We start from the raw sequence: 19,113 nt of genomic DNA, 5'->3' as shown, positions 1-19,113 counted from the left end.
CTTTAATCGAGCTTGAAGCTTGTCAGGGTGGGTGCACTTCCATGTAAGGACGAGAAAAAGTTGCGCCGATAGCATAGCGCCCTCGTGTAGTGGCCAGTAAAGGTGATCTGTTCGCGCCTCCTCGGGTTCGACACCCTGTCGCGACTATATTTATTTTATCTGACAGGCTCCAAGGAAATAACGCGCTTTTCAGGGTTGCTAGCGAAAAAAATGCTAAGGCACTAAAAATTACTTCTTGCACTAATCGAAGTTCTCAGCAGTGAGCTCGTTTACGATTCATGCGCACGACAGCCATACACTGTCTGTTCTGTTCCGTGCTATTACATGCGTCTGCTTATTTTAGAAATTATCGGCTCGTTTCTTCTAGTTGTTTGCAACATCCTCGGTTGCATATTATCACGAATATTTGTACTGTTTCTTTGTTCACTCTAAAAGGCACCGGCACTGGGCTTTACCATTTTGTCCTGACAAGACAAGACAAGAGATGCGACCAGACTTATCTTGAATGACCGCAGCCAGGCGCGACTGCTTCCGCGTTGTTTCAGATTGTTGCAGTTACTATGGCACCTTATCTGGATCGTTCTTTACCAGCTTTGAATTCAGTGCGTCCGAGAGCGACCGGGATTTCCTTCGACGACCGCCAAACACTCCTGTTGCTGTCACGGCCGCCGAGTCAGCCCAATACAGTTTTTTTCAGAAGCCCCTTTCGCTGTCTTCCCGGCTGTTGGACTGTCGTCACCACTACGTGACATCTGGTGGAGATGCTGCGCCGTGAGCCTGCGCTGGTCCTGAAGATGGAAAGTGACACTGCGTCATGACTACAACAGGCACGCGACCCTACGGGGTTCAGTGGTCTACCCAACGAAGACGCGGAGGAATGGTTGGACCAATTTCAGCGTGTGGCGACATTAAACCGATGGCACGAAGAGCCCAACTACGGCATGCCTTTTTCGTACTGAAAGGCCCAGCTAAGACATGGTACGAGAGTTACGAGGTTTCGCTGTGAACGTGGAAATAAGCAAGAATTCATGCAAACATTCACAAAGGCGAATTGCTGGTCGATACACCCGTCCAACAGCCAAATGAGACCATCTTTGCGTACGTCGAAAAGATGCGCCGTGTATTCCGACGTACCCTAACATGTCTGACGAGAAAAAGATGCGGTTCTTGATGCAGGGAATCAGGGAACAGTTTTTCGCCACGTTGGTCTGAGACCCTCCTAAGATCTCTGCCGAGAACCCAATCGATGCGTCTACAATCGAGAAAACCCTCGACATTCGGGCTCAACAATACGACCGGGCACTGCCAGCCTTCACCATGAACCATGCGGACACTTCATAGATAACCGTTGACAGCTTACGGAACATCATCGGCGAGATCGTACGGGAGGAGCTTTGCCAACTATTGCCATCTTAATCGCCGCCTCATACTGCGGCGCTTGCGGACGTTTTTCGTGAAGAAGTTCGCAATGCTTTACATGTCGCCCAAACGACGAATCCAAATGAATCGCCTCCGGCCATGGCCTACGTCGCGCATTCGCACTCAAACGCGCCCCGTAAGTCCCGGCCAGCTCCGAGCCATACGAACCATTTTCACGACCACGGCCAACAGCCCGACAGGCCACGGTTCCGCACCCTCTGCTTCCACTGCGGCGAACCCAGGAACATCCTACGACACTGCCTATACCGACGAATGGGTCTCCGAGCCTTCCCATACGACGCACCGATCAAACTAGCTGGACGATTGAAGCCCATACCACCACAGACTAAGCCCTTTCAACAGATTGGAATCATAAGTCAATATCGGGCAAGTGGATCACTGTGGCGACCGCATGCTTGACCAGCTACGCCGAAGCAAAGGCTCTCCCGTGTGGTACTGCGCCAGAAGTCGCTATATGTTTCATCGAGATGATCATTTCGCGCCACGGCGCCCAGAAGTTCTCGTCATGAATAAGGGCAAAATATTTACGGCCGAGCTTACTCAAGCCATTCTTGCCTACAGCCGCACATGTCACCGGCGAACTACAGCTTTCCATGCGCGGACCAAAGGACTTACTGAGCGTCCGAAAAAAAAAACCATCACTGACATGCCATTCTCCCTTACATCATTCTTGCGTAAAACAGCGCTGTGCAGGAGACCACCCAGACGGCAGCGTTATAGTCGTGGACGCCAGGAAGCACTAGCACGCTCGACGCCATGCTCCCAAACATCACCGATGAAGACAATATCGACGTCGCCGCCTACCTTCGAACGGAGAAGAAGACCGAAGACTTTCCCGTATAAAGAACAAAAACAACAAGGCACCGACGCCTTGCGTTACAATCTACACTGATGCCACACTTAATACACTGAGCCCAGTGAGCGCATGTGGGAGGGGACGCCCATTTGCCGCCGCAGACTCAGCGAAAGCTTTAACGCCGCTCCTTCTTCTCATACAAGATTTTTCGTCGATTCGGAGAACTTGGCTACGAGGTCGTCCCCAATGGAGTTACAGCATCTAAGCGGCTCTGTTCACTCCTAGTTGTGCGTATCGTGCGCCTGAAGCCTTATTACGGACGCCAAGGAACGTACACTTTGTGTTCGCATTCTCAGTGTTTATTTTTGCCTTCCTTTCCATTTATTGTAAAGCATCTAGCAGATGCTTCTTTGAGAAGGAAGTAGTGACACGAATCGTTGTAGTTCCCGCTCAAAACCACCGGCACTAAGCTTTATCATTTAGTTTGTGACGCGAGATGCGACCAGGCTTATCTCGAATAATCGCAGCCTGGTGCACTGCTTCCATATTGTTCCAGATTGTTGTAGCTGCTTTGGCGCCTTGTCTACATGGTTCTCTTCCAAGTTTGAACTGAACGCCGCCGAGACAAGCAGGCATTCGTTCGACGACCGCCGAGCGCTCTTGAGGCTATCACCGCCGACGTGTCGTTATGTTTTTTGCAGGCGCGCGTCAGCCAAATAAACAGTTTCGTTTAGAAGCCCTATTAGCTGTCTTCATGACTGGCGGACTGCCGTAGCGACTACATGAAAATATGTCTTCTGTTAACATTAATATCCTGTATTTTGTGTTATCTGCATCGCTGCTTTTTGTCGAACAGAACGCGCATCACGTGTGTGCGGCGCGCCCTCTCCTATAGTGTTGTCTTTCAGACTATGCCACGCAAAGAAGGAGCCTCCCAACCAAGCATTCATTGCAGTGCAGAGTCGCGCAGGGGCACATTGCCTTGTAGAGATGGCAGATCGGGGAAGGATGGATAGTTCAAGTCCAATACTAAAAGCGACTCTGGATAACGGCTTAGGGAGGACACATGGCAGAAGCCAGAACCAAACGATTGCCGACTAATTTGGTGACATTTGTGGGGCAATAAATCACGTCCTCACCTCGCCCAACACTTTCCGCACATGTTCACCATCACAGACATCGACCACGAAAGAATGCGGTTCATAACCTGTGTATGCCATCGACCGGAGTATTCCAACGAAAAGGACAGCCAGCTTTATAAGAAAAAATTTGTAATGCAAATGTTTTTTTGGTCACCACTGAAGTCGCCATTTTTTCCGTTATTCAGGGACAGAATCTGGACGAAAATGTTTTCGTGCTATTTGAAGATATATATTTGTGTAAAGATCAAATAACCAGCGCCTAAGGCCTCTGGTTTCATCCGTGAAAAACTATTTTTTTTTCTTAGATCCCGTGAATATTCTCTTAGGTCTTGTGAATATCTTCTGAAATCTCGTGAATGACATCTGCATGTAAGCGCTGCAGTGGTAGATACAAGAGCAAATAAAAAGGATTGATTTGCACAGTTTCATCAATGTTTATTTCGCAAGAAGAAGGCATAGTCAACGGACGAAATTAACAAGGTTCAGTGCCCTTAAGCGGCCGGCAAACACGTAAAATCTTCTTAATGTTGTCCGCGAATGCATCTGCAATAATTCATATTAAGGTTTGCTCATTGGCTCTTTTTCATTTGAGGCGGTCATCTGAGAACTGGTGAGTGACAGCATGAAAACACGTAGTGTTATGCTCTGGCATCAAGCATGAGGTTTACCAAAAAGAAAGAGGCTAAAAAAATATTGAACGGGAAAATAGTTGTTAAAAATGCGGTCCCCCCATAGAGATTTCCAAATGGGAAATAGCATTTAGTGAAGGCTTGTTCCTTCCGCTAAAAATAAGGCGCACGATCCTATAGTTAATAGATCGCCGCTAATAATTCAGATGCGGAGATCCCGCAGTGCTGCCGTCCAGTTCCTTGTCCTTCTCACAGGCGCGTATTTAAGCGCCGCAATGCGAGTGAAAACTTCGGTGAGCATAAAGATCCCGACTTGCTCAAATATAATCCAAAGGGCCAACTACCTGACGTCACAAAGTGTAGCACTAGTAGGTGACGACCTTTTTATTAGGTCATGATAAAAAGCTCGGGGTAAATCACGCACAGCCTAATTAGAATGTAGCTTGCTAACCGTAATCGCAGAAAATTACCCAAAGTTGGAAAGCTGCAGTAAATGTTAGATAGAAAAAAATGTTTAAACAGGGCTAGCGGTAAAATCTGAAAGGCAAAACTGTTTTGGTGCTGACTTGAAATTCCTCACACTTTGCCCCTTACGTTGAGTAAATTCATCCTTTTACTTCAAAGAAAGCCAAATAAAAACAAAGGACATGCCAAAGGATGCACACGGCTATTCACATTTCCCTTGCACTCGACCAAAAATCACACGATAGCATTCTCTCTACGTTTAACCTTTATTTTTGCAGATAGCAAGGTCTGATTGAAGACAACCTGCGGATATTTAAAAGGACTCACTTATAAGCAAGGGGTGTGCTTCCTAGAGAACCACTGTTTCTCGAGCTAGTCGAGTGTTCTGCAAATATGAAAACCTTCAATTTGTTCTTGATCACCCTTGTTCTGTGTATCGCCGGATCTTGGTAAGTACCATGCATCACTTCCTCAGTCCATACCTTCCAATCTGGATGCATTTAGGTTAGTTATTTAATGCCGTAGAGTTTTTTTTTTACTTTTTGATGTGGTTACCTTGGTGTATTCGCCAGAGACTGCGACAGTAATTTTCAATTTTCCTAAATATTTCGCAGGACTGATCAGTTTTCGTAAGCAAACCGAATAAGCTAACCTGACGGCCAAACACTCTATAATAGAATTTTCCATACATGCGCTCTGAGCACTCTAGACGGATAAAAAAAAATTGAGTTGTAATACCGACACGGGCTATGGAGAGACCTTAGTGGAGATCTCCAGATGAATTTGGGCACCTGGGGTCCTTTACCGCACGCTGAAATTACACGGAATACACGCGTCTTTGCGTTCGCTACGGCGGAGATCGATCCTGTAACCTTTTGATCAGCAGCCGAACGCCAAACCCTCTGAGACACTGCGGCGGACCCCGCGTGCTTTATAACGCACGTTTGTATTTTAAGCAATTCTTAAAAGAAAAATGCATCACTCCTACAGCATACGAGCCATTGGAAGTCAGATACTACTCACTCGCCTCCCATGTAGTCACCTTCTCAACAAGTGTGAAACTACCGGACCTCTCTGAATAACCCGTCTAATTGGGTAATTTGTCTGAACCAAATTTCTATTCAAATTACCAAATTTCCGTATCAAAACGATGCTATGACTGACAGTGAAGTCGCAAATTTATTTAATGACCATTTCATTGCAGTCGGATCATGCGATGAGAAATCAGCTAATTTACCGTGTGAGCAGTTCATTGTATCAAACACCGCAAACACATTGTTTTTAGCACCCACCGACGAACGTGAAGTGCTGGATATTATTCTGGCACTAAAAAATAGCTGTGCTCCAGAAGCAGACGAAATTAAACCGAAACCTCTAAAGGCTGTAGGTGAAATAATCAGTTGCCCACTCTCTCACATTTGCAACATTATTTTATCTACGGGCGTTTTTCCGCAGAAAATGAAACTGGCCAAAGTGACTGTTGTGCACAAGGGTGGCCCCGCGAACGAACTAACAAATTATAGGCCCATATCAGTACTACCAGTATTTGCAAAGGTAGCCGAACAGGTTATAAACAAAAGATTCGTCCGATTTCTCACCGCGCAAAATATTATAGCCGATGAGCAATTTGGCTTTAGGAAAGATAGATCAGCCGAAACCGCACTCCTTGGGATAAAGGAAAAAAATTCTAAACAACATTGAAGAAAAGGCACACACCCTGGGAATTTTCCTCGACTTCAGAAAGGCATTTGACGGCGTTCAGCACGATGTTCTAATAAGAAAGCTTCCATTTTACGGATTCCGCGGCGTGTCGTTGACCTTAATTGAGAACTATTTAACGTCAAGAGAGCAATTTACTGTCATAAATGCTGCAGCCTCACATGTAAAAACAATAAAATATGGTGTGCCTCAGGGATCTATTCTCGGACCTGTACTCTTCATTTTATACCTGAATGATGTTGTGAATATACCAGGCAGCGAAAACCTAGTGTTGTACGCTGATGACACAAATGTCTTTTTCTCAGGTATTGACCCCTACGCGCTCGAAAGAAAGGCTAACTATTGGTTGACTGGTTTGAGTACATGGTTAAAACTAAACAGGATGCAATTAAATGCTAGTAAGACCAAATACATTCTCTTCAGGGCAAAAGGTGTAAAAGCTCCTGACAACCTAAACTTAAACTTTGAAAACACTCAGCTGCAACAGTGCTCACAAATTCGTTTTCTAGGTGTTCTGTTCCAAGAAAATCTCTCTTGGAACTTGCATGTTGATCAGCTTCGCAGTGATCTTTGTCGGGCGGTTGGCATTTTAAACAAGCTGAGATATTATCTCCCGGCGTCCGTAAAGCGGCAAATATACTATTCATTAATACATTCCCGTTTAAGCTACTGCTCCCTTGTGTGGTTAACGACGACGCAGACAAATCGAGATTCCCTCCTTGCAATTCAAAAGCGGGCATTACGAGCTGTTGGAAAATATTGCGCAGCTGCCGGCCTTTGTTTAGGTCTTATGGAGTATTAGAAATAAGTAAACTGCACATATACAAACTATGTCTCGAAATATTACGCCAGTACAAACTAGACAAAATTACCTTCGAAACCACCTATCACACTAAACTTAGCACATACGAACTTCGAAAACAATGTATGGAAACACCTCGTGTACGCACAAATTATGGTTTTCAGAGGTTAGGATGGCAAATTCCTGACTTAATTAACCAATACCCTATTATTCTGGATACTGCACGCACTACCCCCTCTATACGTAAATACAAAATGTTAATTAAAGCAATGCTCATAAATGAACCTTAAAGATAAAAACTTAACGTATACCTACCACTAGTGTATGTTTTGTAAATATTGCTATGGTCGAATTCTGGTTAATGTATGCTGTGTGTGTTTTGTAAAACCAGTGTTTTGTAAAGATGTCTTAATATATTGTGTAAAAATACTGAAAGTGTGTTCTTTTATGTAATGCTGTTCTTGATTTTGTGTAGCCGGTGGTGCCGCCTGTCATCCGGGTGGCGTGGCTTCGTCAGGCAATGTATGCCTTTTGCCACGTCACCCTGGACAACCTCTTCGTTGTCTGAAATAAATTCTGAATGAATGAATGAATGCTCCCGGTAGCCAAACAGCTCTCAAGTTTATTGTGTTTTTCCAACACATTTCTTTTTAATTGAAATCAAATTCTGTCATGCATGTACTAAACTAAGCATACGCAATAAAGCGCTGTCGCATGTTTATGTATACCCAGAAGCCCATAGCTGAGAGCATGGAGAAAACTCGTATGGAAAGAACTGTTGGACCTACGGCTGCCAGCTTTTGTGTGTAAATTCGCGGGACCGCCGAGACCTCAGATATAAGCGAAACTTTCCGTTGGGTTTGACGAGGATAGGAATATATATTGGCTATGCATCCATGCAAAGATGCCCACTTCAACATTGCGCTGGAAATAACGATAAAAACGCGTTATTTGATAATAATAACGATGAAAAAGCCTGTTAGGTTGAGTTGAGTTGAAGTGTTGAATGCTACAGGTGGGGTTAGCCTTGCTTTATCTGCCGGCAATTGCTCCATTGTAGCGTCCCTTCTATATTAACAATGACCGGAAGCCTCTCGCATGTACCCCGCTATGCGCACAATCTCTTATAATAGCACACATTCTCTCCCGCAGTCTATGCACACAATTCTCTCCCATATATGCACACAATCAATCCACACAGTCCACATCACAGTCCACTCCAGAAGTCACCATCTATATATATATGCACATGTTCAGTCACAGTAGAACATAAGCCATTGTAGTGCCACAATCCATACACACATTCACTCACAGTGTAACGTAGCCCACTCCGGGAGACACCATCTACGCACACATTCAATCACAGTAGGCCATAGTTTGTTCCTGCTGTCACCATTTAGAAACAAGATCCGTGTCCTGCAGAAATGTTAAAAGAAGGCATGCAGCCTCCCTTCTGCATGTCTGGTTTCCACTCGGGTAGACAATGTCCTGAACTGTACTGTGACGGGTTCCTGTCTTCTTGAAGGAAGCGAACATCACATACCTTTCGGCGTTGTGCTCTGGGCAGTACATAATATAATGTTTGATATCCCCGCACACACCACATAAAGAACAGAGAGGAGATGATGCTATGCCCGTCTTATGCATCCAGGTCGGAGTGCGAGCAGAAGCCTTGCGAATTCGATGTAGCAGGGTCGCCTGGTATCTTCTCAGTTTCTTGTTCACACATAGCTTGTGGGCGGCACTCCACAGGGTACTGAAATGATCGAGCACCGTTTTCCTGTAGAGATTTTTCCATCTTGAGGTGCTTTTTTTGATGGAATCCCTGAGAGAGCTTTATGGGCGAGATTGTCTGCTACCTCATTACCGTTGACGCCTATGTAAGAGGGCACCTATTGGAAATATAGAGTAAAGCCTCTGCTGTGCAGATTCTGCACCAAGCGCAGAGAACTTATAGACAAGGCGTCAGTAGGGAATCCGCGCTCTAACCTCTGAAGGGCAGATTTTGAATCAGTTAGGACGACAACAGGTTGAGCCGGACAAGACCCTAACTTCCGTAAAGCCGCCTCAATAGCAACACTTTCAGCCATTGTGGAGGATACGACAGCAGTAAAGCGTACGGACCACTTACAGTCCAAAGAAGGAATGTAAAAAGCCGCTGTGCTAGCTTGTTTGATCTTCTACACAGAACCATCCGTGAAAATTTGAAGATGGCGGGCATACTCTGTTTCGAAATCTTCAAATACAAGCGAACGCGTTGCTACAAAAGGAGAGCTGCGCTTTGCGCTCACATGGGGAATTGTGCCTTTGTTAGGTTCTCAAGGTCACCACAGAAGGACAGTGGAAAATCTAATGGGGGCAATAAAAAAACACTATCTTAATTTTGCTGAACGCCATACAAGTGACTAGACTCCAGGGGCCCGCAGTCGCACATAGTACGTGCCGCCTGTCTTATCTTCTCGAAGCTTTCCGCTGACAAGGCGCAGCCGACAAAGGTGCGATTTCCATAGCTGCGCTCGAGGATCGTATTTGCGCGGCTTACTTGCACCACCAAATTTATGAAGTACGTTGGGCTGCTACAGCTGTTTCGCACCTCTGAAAATCATCGTCGTGGCCAGCTGGTTTGGCTGTTTTCACATGCCGCTGCCATACTTCCGAGCTTGCTCGCACCGCTGTCCACGGAAAACAATGAGCTCGTGCCCAGCAGCTATGGTTTAAAGAGCTTGCCTCTGTGCGACTGCAAAGGGACGATAGCGCTCGCATGTAGATTACTGAGCCTTGAAGAGGCCTGGAGGTCCACAGGTCAGCAGTAGCGCAGAAGACAGCGCGGACAGAACACGCTTGCCGTCCGAAAACAACCCCAACGAAGTTTTCGATACCGACATCACCTTTCGCGTGCATAAACACTGATGAATGAAGCGCTTTCAGAAATTTAATCACGTGGGCATTGACATGAAAAAAGAAATGCAGTGGTCATTAAGCGGTTTTTGCAGACTGGTGTGGTTTAAATTTGAGAAAGCGCAGACAAGCATTGTGTGTTCTGCATGTGCAAATTAAGGTTGTACGCAGGAAATATTTCATGCCGGTACTAATTCACAAAACCATGCCAATATCATCAGTCGTGAAAAGATGTTTGATTGTTTTGTCTTCTAGGTCTATGCCTCAGAGCGGTACCCAGAACGGCACCGAGCCACAAGTTGCTGCCAGGTTTGGTGATTCCATTGATTGGTGCCCTCTAGGATCTGTAAGTTTTTTCTTCAGTGGCTCTAACACCAACAACATTGAGTAACAAAGCAATACGCTATTCATGAGAGCTGAATTTTGTGTAAGTTATGTGTAGCTTCACACACAACGCACGTCATAGGCAGCTAGAATACATATTTCGTAATTACGTTTTACTGCTGGACAAGAAGATTTTCGAAATGATGCGCCTTTTCAGATTGAGCTGGAAGAGGATTCAGCTAGAATTATTTTCCACCTGCGAAAAAAGGCATACCCTTGCTTATTTTAACCAGTACATACTTCGTGTTGATACTTGTTGTCGGGCTCAGCCAGTGCAGGTAACGTCAAGTAGCACGTATTCCATTTTATTTATTTACAGAATATTTTTTATTCTGGTTCGTTCACATGAAGATATCCTTGCAAGAAATTTAGCAGTGACAACAATGACTTAAGGATATTCACTTCTCCCTCACACCAATTTTGCAAACATATATTAACGTTGGCCTAGCACTTCAGACAAAACGTTTGACATCATGTGAAGTAAATTTTCACTGACCGTGCTACGAGAAGAGAATACAAGAGAAAATATCTTTAGCACTTGCGAAAAGGTAGTGGCGCAGGTGAAAATGTACGTTTGACGAGCTCTATCCATTTTACATTTACTCTAAATGTGCACGAAAGCACAAAAACGTGATTTGCTTGAACGCGAGAAAAGCTTTATGAATTTCTGCCTCAATACCAGATTAATTTGCAATGAGGCAACTTCGCTGTTGCCACAAAAATACCTTTATCGACTACCTGAAAGCCACAAAAGCCGCAGTTAAAATTTTTTTATGTGCGTTTACAAGTGCAGTAGCTGCCGTAAATGAGTTATGCCATTACTTTGCAAAGTCGTAATAGGCGCTTATAATCTGAAAATACTTATTTACAATAAGGATGGTACATTGATGGCCAACATAATAAAACTAAGGGCTTTTCCACTACGAAACTGTTATAATTGTTTACTGAGGAGAACCAAAGGAAAAATTTTTGCAGCCTTCCGCAACCAACTAGAGCGCGTTATGCTCGGCTGGCAGCAAGATGAAGAGATATATGTCATGGTTATGCGACTATTAGCAGAAATTGGCTCATTAGGTTTTTATTCACGTTATGCTGCCTGCAGCGGCCGAAAGCTTGAAGAGTGTTAATTCAAGACAAATCTAATTAACAGAAGTCAACAAAGCGAATGAGGTGACAGCGTGCTCCCTCTTCCAGCAAACAGTGAGGGCCTAATTTCCTAATCGGCAGCAAAAAAGTGGTGAATTCAGTTATGAAGCTTTCAAGACCTATTACATTTTGATAAGCTCTGTATACTAAACTTGTTTCTAATAACTACCGTCCTCAAGATTGTGATCTCAACCGGCAGCGTGAAGTGCGCAACTGGAATGATAATAAAAAAAAACATTTTGGTTTACTAGCCGTGCAACAGTGACCTCTGACTCGTTCTCTTGTGTCCACCGAGGCCGACACGCTGAATAGAGGCAGCATCGACATGACGATGAGCGCCTCTTTTTATGAAGCTTTAAATATTAAAGAATGCCGCTATATTTGCTGAAGTAATCGCTAATAGAATCAGAGGAACATAATATTTAAATCAGTCAAATGACCAGGTTGGCTTCCGTAAGGGCCACTCGACAATTGAGCATATTAGCACCATCAATCACGTGATAGAGAAATGCGCTGAATATAACCAACTCTCTCTCTATATATAGTCCATATAGATTTTGAGAAAGCATTTCACTCAGTCGAAACCTTAGCAGTTATCCAGGCGTTGTGTAACCAGGGCGTATAAGAGACACATAAACGAAAATGCTTAGTTATAAAATATCAATCAGGAAGGGTGTCAGGCAGGGAGAAAAAATATTTGCGAGAAAAAGTATTTGCCGCGTGTCTCCAAGATGTATTCAGATACTGGATTGGAAATAGTTATGGATGAAAGTTAACAGAGAAAACGACATTAGTATGCAATGCGTTGATGGCATTGTCTTTCTAAGTAACTCAGGGGGCGAACTGCGAAGCGCGACTAATGACATAGACAGGCAAAGCATAACGGTGTATCTAAAAAGTAATATGCATGAGACTAGAGTAATGTACCACAGTCGCGGAAGCAAACAGTAGTTTTCGATGCGCAGAGAAGCGTTGGAACTGGCAACGGAATCCATCTACATAGGGCAGGTAGTAATCGCAGAACCGGACTACGAGAGTGAAATAACTACAATCAAAGAATGGGGTGGAGTTCATTTGGCAGGTTCTCTCAGATCATGAACGGCAGTTACCAGAATCCCTCAAAAGTTTATAGCAGCTTTGTATTACCGGTACTCACCTATGGGACAGAAATCTGGCGGCTAGCGAAACGGTTCAGCTAAAATTGAGGACAACGTAGGGAGCTATGGAAAGAAAAATTATAAGTGTGACGTTAAGACACAGGAGCAGTGTATGTCAGGGACCGAAAGCTAATTAATGATATCCAAGTCGAAATCAAGAAGAAATGAGCTTGGGCAGTGCATGCAGTGCGAAGGCAAGAGATCCGCTGGTCGTTAACAGTAACGGAAGGGATTCCCAGAAAAGGCAAGCGTAGCAGGGGCGGTGAAAATTCAGGCGGCCAGATGAGATCAGAAGGTTTGAAGGGTTAAGGTGGCGGCAACTGGTCCAGGGCAGGGCTAATTGGAGAGATATGGAGGAGGCTTTTGCCCTGCAGTGGGCGTTGTTAGGCTGATGATGATACTGTACACAAGGCATACGCGCTCCTGCAACGTCTTGCAGTTGTTTACGTGCAGATCAATTTCCAGTATCAGCATTATGCTCAGCTTTTCTAATAGCAATAAGCACATATATTTTCTTAATATTCCGCTATCATAGCGTTGCATTTGAGATGATAACGATATTGTTAAGTGCGGGCCAGCCGAGGAATGAGGCGCTATGAACGATGCCAGAGATATGATTTTATGGTCTCTGGACTAGCGCAAGCGCTCCGTTGTTGTTGTTGTTGTTAGCCTTTAAAAAGATGGCACATACCCACACTGGGGGGATCGGCAAAAAAATCGGGAGACAGAGGTCGCTATTCACTTGCACTCAAAAAGGGAAAAGAAAAGCGCGCGGGAAAGCAACACCGGTAGATTGTAGCTCAAGAAGGGCATGGACTAATATAGGACAAGAGTTTCGATGAAAAAGAGAGAAAAAAGAGATGAATAAGAAAGAAAGAATTGTGTAAAATTGTAATAATGGATAGGAAAGAAAATATTGTAACACTAAGCAAGGCAGTCGATAAGATTATAGCAAGAAATTTTGTACAGCGGTACAAATAGATCTGTGGCTGAACCCAAATGAGGTGGCGCCAAATGATAGGCACCACGCCACTGCCAGCATTGTCGTCTTCGTAACAATATGCACAAGCGAAACCTTCCCCGAGAGCGCTTACATACTTAAATTTCCACGGTAGGATGTAGCACCCAGCCCTTGAGGATTAATATTTTAATGTTTGCTTTTATGTTTCCCAAATATCAGTGAGCGAAATGCTCGGCCAAGTCGGTAATAACGATGTGGACTAATTCTTTACTATACGTGGAATAATTTTGTGCTCTGCTGCTTTTGTCGTCTCTGGCACCCGTGTTAACATTGAACTGGAAGATAACGTAGAAATAGTCCACAATAATCTTGCCATATATCTGATTTAATAGCACTGGAGCGTTTCTTCTGCTGCAGTGCTTTAAGCTATCACAACAAATAATACAATGCATCGTTCTGAAGTACAATTTGCAGGATCCATCGGCATCGACATTGTAATCACCAGCATCCAGGCTGTTTTATTATTTCCTTTGGCTTAGCAGCGGGAAGGTGCAGAATGCCGTGTTAAATGTTTGCGATTACAGCTTAGTTCCTTTAGCTGCAGAGCTGCAAAGTTAGAAAATGAAGACAAGATTTTCCTGTTTGTAGAAACCTCATGCATTTTCTTTGAATACATTTTAATTTATTCACAAACAGATTGGTCAAGAAAAGCAGTGGACGCAAGCACGACAATCAACTTTATCGTGATGAATTTTTTGAGCTCAGGGATATTTTTTATTCACAAAAATAATCGCAGAACACTTCGGCCACCACAAATGACATTATTAGGCGGACTGAAGACGTGGATTGGCAACGTATTGCATGGTTTCATCTGAAATCGCCGTTTGCGTTATCGGGAATTTGACACAGCTGGTAACTAGCGAAGCTGAGATTTGAGGCCTATGCCGCTTCAATGGGGGAAGCGGCGTTTTGGGTAAACTCACCGTACAGATAACGGAATGGGTTCCTCCACAGGATTTAGGTTCTACATGATCTAGATGTAACTGCGTCTCGGTGCCGGGCCTAAAGTTATTTCCGATGTAATTCAAAGTTTTGACAAGGCGCGTCTTTGGAGTCGAATAAATTGAGAACCCTTTTGGGTGAGGAAAACACGATCGTTGAAGTATCTACAGCTCTAGCCGCTTTTTGAAAGAGACTTCAAATAAAACTAGACCTGTGCGTTTCATTTTTTAACAGAATGTTTGTTAGAGAAAAATACAGCCCTTAGTTTCTTGTCTTGTGCAAAACCGTGGCAAAACAACCAAACTGTACTGCTGTCCCGAATTCCTGGTAACCGACAGCCAAATTATCGTATTGTAAATATTTTAAAAATTGGTGGCACGAGTTGCTCTTCAGGTCACAGGAGGATATGTGACCAGCGTTCTGCGTGCTGGACACTTGCATCAATCTTTGATGACTTGACGAACGGTTTGAATTAAAGTAAACGCTTTTGGCGTGGCGATATGCAAGCCGAAACCTTGCGAACGCGAGGGTGAAGGTGCTCGCCAAGGGCATAGGCAGACAGATAACTGCCTCCACTACTCCGTCTTCTTTGAGAACGCTGGCGCTGCGGACCAGAGGTCAGATGCCATGAGAGAAATTTATAGAAAAGAGGGCCCGCTCCGCAAACTACCTGGAAATAACTTCAAATGTCTAGGAGATGAATGAGGTAGCTATACCTTGTGACGATGATGCACTAAGCTAGCAAAAGCTTCTGAGTGAGCTGCCACCTGTAAAAGCATGCGCGAAAGGTTCAGTGAAAAAAAAAACGGCGGCTCTGTGTAACTCGACGAGTAATATATATATATATATATATATATATATATATATATATATATATATATATATATATATATATATATATATATATATATATATATATATATATATATATATATATATATATATATACACATTTTTATCACGATCAATGTAATTAAACTCATTGAAGGGCAACGAGGTCCTGTGTCCATATGATAGTAGAGCCCCTTCTGCACAAGGCGCGGTCAAAGTTTTCGTGTCGAAATTGAATTTCATGTATTTGAATTTGACAAGCCGGTCGGCGTCTTCCCTCCACGAGCACCCACTGCTGGAGCAACGAAGCAAAGGTTATTTGTTCTGCAACTTGATTTGTTGATAATAGCACAAACTTAACTTAAAATCAACGGACGCACTATATTTTGTACAGGTGCGCTGGCTGCTTGCTGCAAAAAAAATTCGAGGAAACACTCAAGCCCCACATTAAGGGTATGACGCGAGAGCTTGAATCGGTTGATGGTCATAAATGCAGAATTGGTAATTCTCGACTTCACACTAAGAGACCCCTGGGAATCGTCATACCTCTCCTGGCGCAGTGGTAAAGCGATTAAGCCCACCGGTTTTCCGATTGGTATAAGATTTATCCCGGCCTGGTGCTGAGATTTTTGGGGTGAAATGCTTGGGAAAAGGGTCTTGTACCAAACCTTCGCTGCTATGTGACGGCAGGTGCTGTTACCGGTGGGGGATCGTATGAACCATGTTGCTCTTCCCGAGAAACCTCTGATGGCTGGCCAATCCTTAGTTTAACTGCCACCTTGAACGGTGGTCAGTTTGCTCACAATCCTGTGGCCAGGTTGTGATGACGCCACACGATCACGTGATCAAGAGGACCCACCTAGGTTGCCGGAGTGGCCGCTTACTCCGGCAGCTCCTGCTTCGAGGCTTCAAACGGTCGACACTGACGCCGCCGACGCCGGAAAATTTGTTCCGACAGGGGGGTACTAACGCTGTCGCGGTAAAAAGCTACGATCGACCCACTAGAAATGTTGGCGACAGGCGCTGTAGCAACACTGAAGAACAGAAACGTACAGATCATGTATAACCATGAGTATATATGCGCAAATATTAGAACACAAATTATAGATATCCGGCAAGGACTTTTTATTCATAAGTGATGTAAAGAGACCCATCTGCACAAGAAAATAAAAAATGAACATCGGGTTCTTAGGAAAAGGAAATGGCGCAGTATCTGTCTTACATATCGGCCGACACTTGAACCGCGCGGTAAGGGAAGGAGTAAAGGAGGGACTGAGAGAAGAAGGGAAGAAAGGGATGCCGTAGTGGAGGGCTCTGGAATAATTTCGACCACCTGTGCATCTTTAACGTGCACTGACATCGCACAGCACACGGGTGCCTTTGTGTTTCGCCTCCATCGAAAGACGGCCCCCGCGGTCGGGTTCGAACCCGGGTACTCCGGATCAGTAGCCGAGCGGTGGTGGTGGAAACTTTTATTGCCAACGATGTAAATGGTGGGAGCGAAGCCCCCTATATCGCACTTGGATGCTTCCTCACTGTGAGGAGGCACCCCTACTAAGCGAAGGATAGCCCTTGGAAAGCAATCCTTCTGAGAGCGCTGGAAATGAGCCGGCGCTGGTCTTAAGAAGAAGTTGCTGTCATAAGAGTCTCCCCGTAAGACTCCGTCATGGCCGGCGATTGGGTATGAGGGAAGGTGGGGCATATGAGCATGGTGTGTAGAATGTCTCCTGGTTTGCCGAAAAGTTCGCATGAGGGGGGGGGGGGATTGGTCTGGGTATCGGGCATGTAGTAGTATGGGGTATGGAGCAGTCCGAGTGTGTAGTCGTCGCCAGTGTGCGGCCTGCGCTATGGTGAGCGATGGGGCTGGGGGTGTGTACTCCCTTCGTTGTTCCCGGTAGTACGCGAGAATATCACTGAAGGAGAGCAGGCGCTCCTCGGCCCGTAGAGAGGGCTCGACTCCCGCTGGGAATGTGAGACCTCGGGCTAAGGTCTCGGGCTAAGGCTAAGGTAAAGTAGCCGAGCGCCCTAACCAATGAGTCACCGCGGCGGGTACGCAAGAAAAGGCAAAACGATTAAAAACAAAAAATGAATGAATCCGGCGTCTGCGTGAAACCACTATCACGTGGCCGTTTTTTTTTGTTAATTTTACTTCAAGCTATGCATGTGCCAGCTCTCTGCAAGCAACTATTCACGCAGTGCTCCGTTCTTTACCTTGCGGAGAAGATAGTTAATATGAGAATAAAACAAAACAAAAACAAGGAAGGAGGAATGTTACTTGTTCGTAATGAAAAAGTGGACCATTCCAGCTACAAAAGTGAGAATTACAAGCATCCGGTTTGTCTTACGTGCTGATTTAAAGGTCTGCCAATCGCGTATATAAAAAACGCACAATTCACATTTTTTTAAAGGGCCATGTATCTCTGTCCGGGTTTTTATAAATGCGCCGGAAAGTAACGCTGCCTTCAGAATACGAGTATTATTGGTACAACTTTGTTTCTTAATAAAACATATAGAAATATTTGTAGCTTACAACATGGTGTACTATAATAATAATCGCACAAATATGGCTACGCAGTGTGGCGGCACTAATACTTATTATATTAAAGTCACAGATGGCATAGAAATGAAATGTTTTTGCCCAGGATTGCCAAAAAGATGAATAAATATGGATAAAAATACACTAGATAAAGGCGACCGAAATCTTCTTAGGCTCCAAGATGTGAAATTATGTTTCAAGCTCTGGGGCTTCAAAGATCAAAATATTCATCGTTATAGGGTGCTTGAACTAATTGCCACTTTTCTTCAAAAACAGATCAGCCACCATTAGGTGATTTTTATTACCTGTATATAAATTCTGAAGTTGCTTGATAACGACTGCAACAGCCACTTTATTTCCACCTCTCTTTGTGCACCGACTTTTGTTTAGTCCTTATGATTAACACTATTTTCTTTCTTTTGCAGTGCGCCAACAGAGCAAATTACTGTGGCAGGCATTGCGAGTGCAGAGGACCTTCTGGGTGGAGAAGGTGCTACGAACGTGAATGAAAGAGATGCAAAAAGCATAATGTTAAATAAAATGCTTCAACTGGAAACGAGAAGGAAATTTAACACAAACACAAAACACCACCTACAGTGTGCATGCCAGTTGCTCATTTTATCTGAGAAACTTGCTCGCATTGCAGGAAGAGTCAAGCTAAGATCTTGAGAACCCTTGTGAGGGGAGGGAGCTGGCTAGCAACAGCCGAGCTGACATTGGCAATCACGCGCATTCCACTGAATCTTTCTCATAGCCAACGAACTGTATAAATCAAAACAACCAGCTACACCTCAGAGGTAGCAGCCCTCACTTTGGCCTTCGACATGCGCTGCTATTCGCCTGAATTTTTTTGTCATTCATGCGGGGGGGATCCTGCGGCAGCGAACACGGCTGTGACGCCGCAGTTACCTAGGGAAACGGAAATGACACCCGGTTCCACACCCTGACGGCACAAGCTTAGGGCCTGTATTATTCCTTCTACGTTGCTCGCGATACTCGTGAAAGTCGGGTGCAAGTTCGGGCTTCAACCTCACTTATACCGGCCGAGCTCAGCTCCCTGTCGCATTCGGTGACTAAAGGTATCTGTAATATGTGTGTTCCAGACAGTAAATACTGTATTTTGGACCCACACTGACACACCCTCTGCTAATACATGCAAGATGGCGATCTTCTTGCTGGCTCCTTATCCCCTTTCCTTTTATCCT

General features: G+C 44.6%; 1 long non-coding RNA gene across 1 annotated transcript; it reads left to right on the top strand.

Moving 5' to 3' along the window:
* The first annotated feature begins 4,785 nt into the window (after window positions 1-4,785).
* On the top strand, window positions 4,786-18,464 carry LOC144118644 (uncharacterized). The gene is made up of 3 exons (XR_013312087.1): window positions 4,786-4,921; window positions 10,147-10,237; window positions 18,334-18,464. It is a non-coding gene; the product is annotated as an uncharacterized LOC144118644 (long non-coding RNA).
* Window positions 18,465-19,113: the final 649 nt, after the last annotated feature.

This window comes from Amblyomma americanum, chromosome 2 (assembly GCF_052857255.1).
Source record: "Amblyomma americanum isolate KBUSLIRL-KWMA chromosome 2, ASM5285725v1, whole genome shotgun sequence".
NCBI lineage: Eukaryota > Metazoa > Arthropoda > Arachnida > Ixodida > Ixodidae > Amblyomma > Amblyomma americanum.
The sequence above is the reverse complement of the archived record's forward strand: the minus strand, read 5'-3'. Positions and strand labels throughout refer to the sequence as shown.